The sequence below is a fragment of the Mustelus asterias genome, unplaced genomic scaffold (assembly GCF_964213995.1).
Source record: "Mustelus asterias unplaced genomic scaffold, sMusAst1.hap1.1 HAP1_SCAFFOLD_155, whole genome shotgun sequence".
Lineage (NCBI taxonomy): Eukaryota > Metazoa > Chordata > Chondrichthyes > Carcharhiniformes > Triakidae > Mustelus > Mustelus asterias.
In genome coordinates this window covers 725,363-727,986 of record NW_027590175.1, presented here as the reverse complement: position 1 = coordinate 727,986, position 2,624 = coordinate 725,363, and positions in this window count along the sequence as shown.

The following is a 2,624-nucleotide window of genomic DNA, read 5'->3' as shown; positions in this document are numbered from 1 at the left end:
ACCGCCGGCAACTCCACTTCATGTTCTTCCACAGGCTGTGGATGATATCAGCTTCTCCAGAGGGTTCTGGTCTGGCCCTTTGTGCTTTCCGACATTCTGTTTCTTGACGCTGAGATGTGTACATTCTAAAGTCCTAGAGTTCAGCTCAGAGATCTGAGTTGGTAACAGACCATAATCAAGTTGAGAGGGAACATAATTAACGACCTTCATGTGGGCTCAGAAGAACTTCTCTGAATCGGTACAGTAGACAGTTAAACTCTCCTTTTGCTCAAACATCATCGACTCATCAGATCTACTACCCCACGCAGCCATGGGCCACCATCCACACTCAATAAGGAAATGCACAAAAGGCTACCTAATAAGAAAAGAGGCCATAGTGTTGGCGGTAATATATCATCATGGGTAGACAATGGGCTAACTAATAGAATACAGAAAATTTGGATCCGGGGAGCATTTACAAGATGGCAAACTGTAACTACTGGAGTGCCACTAGAACCGCTGCTGGGATCAGCATTATTGATGATATATGGAAATGAGGTAAACAAGATAGTTGAATGTATAATAGTCAGGTTTGCGGATCGAACAAAATAGGTGGGAAGGCAAGTGATGAGAATTTTGCAAAAAATCTGCAGAGGATGGTCTTGCAAAATCTCACTAACTGTCCTGTCTGGAGACAATACACATCTCTTTAACGTGTGTTTAACGCACTCTCCCCTCACATCGTCTGACCTTTAAGACTTGATTACCTGTAAAGACTCGCATTCCAACCATTATTTTGTAAATTGAGTTTGTGTCTTTATATGCCCTGTTTGTGAATATAACTCCCACTTATCTGATGAAGGGAAGAACCACGAGAAAGCTAGTGGTTTTTGCTACCAAATAAACATGTTGGACTTTAACCTGGTGTTGTGAGACTTCTTACTGTGAAGAATATGAAGACATGGACGTGGACAGAAAGTTCAGGGCGGGAAGGTTTGAAGGTCACTGATCGATCCCTGGCGTTATGTTCAGTGAGTTCAGGGGGACGTAATCAGAGGGAATGGAGCAGGGAGAGAGGTTCCCTGGAGTGATGTTGAGTGAGTTCATGTGGATGGTGTCAGAGGGAATATTATTTGCTGGGGTTGGTGCATAATCTAAAAATGAATCAGAAGGATAGGTACAAAATTGGTACAAATTGGAGAACTTGAACACTGTGTGTTCACCACAAAGTGGAGCGTGTGCGTTTCTAACATTCAGAGAGGCAAAAATGCATACTTGTTTGTTGGAAAACTCAAGAAAACCCACAAAAATTTAAGCCGGAGTCTCTGTATCAGGATAAACACCATTCTCTCGGAACATTTTCCTTGTTTTTTGCTTAGTTTTTATTTCAGTTGAATCTTCGCATCTGGGAATTTCCGCGTTTGTTCCCCTAGTTTAACTTACAAACTCAAACTCTGGCAATCATTTGTAAATTTGTACTTGATTCGTGCGATTGACGCCTCGGTCTCTCGGTATTATTCCATGTTATTTACAACACTGTCCTCTCCTTGTTTTATATCTAGTCTGTGGCGTATCTGCATTGGTAATGTTTAATTGGACAGTAGGGAGGGAGATTTACTCTGATAATCTGTCCTGCAGCGAAACTTGTAGTGTTTGGTGGGATAGTGTAAAGGAAGTTTTCCTCTCCATGTACTGTGCTTTTTCGGCCTCTTATGAAGCAGACTATTTATTATCTAGAATTACCTGGCGGTCGGCAATGACAGACCAGTTTATGAGTAAAATCGCCGAGTTTCTACACGCTGTTGAATTATTCTGTCTCTGGAGTTTATTGTGAAAACGCAGAGGTGAAGCTGTCTTTACTCAGAGAATTCACTGGGTGGCGCAGTGACTCTTTCGCTCCAGGGCCTTGAGTTCAAACACATCCCAGACAGGACTGGGGTAAATACCAATTTTGGAAAGGGGGAGAACCTTGTAATAGGGAAAATGTAGCGGTGCTGATGAGATTTGGATACAGGACTTAAGCAAGGTCCTACCTTGTTCATTTTTCATTCAAAATATATTAATAATTCAAGAGAGCATTTTACAGAAAAGTTTATTTTAAACTTCACAAAAGTGAATATAATGATTGAGCTTCAAACTGAGAACAGAACCCATGGGCTCTGAGCTTCCAAGTATATGTACAACTGTAAGAGACACCAGAAAGGGAAAACAGGAGCTCAACATAAAAAAAGGAAAAAACTATGAATCAGAGATTGCGAATAAGGAATAAGAAACGTCGCTTTTGTACACATGGAATTCAAGGGAAACCACCAGCTAAAATTATTGTAGAGCAAAAATCGCCAATTTCAAACTGCAAGAGTGAAATATCGAGAACGACTGTCTCAGTAACAGATTCAGAATGATAACCTGAGAGTATTTTGCTTTCCGAGTCAAAGAGCGCAGATACTGTGTTGGTGCCACGCAGATAACTTAATAATCTGGTGAGGGGAATCTACAGCGTCCAAAGTTCACTCCATCACTTGATCTGTAAAAGAGAGACACAATAATGAAGCCGATGTTTTTGAGCTGGGACATTAATGTTAGTGTTTTTAATCAGTGAATTATTGAGAGATTTTTCTGCCGGTTTGAAGTGTGAGTCCATTGAA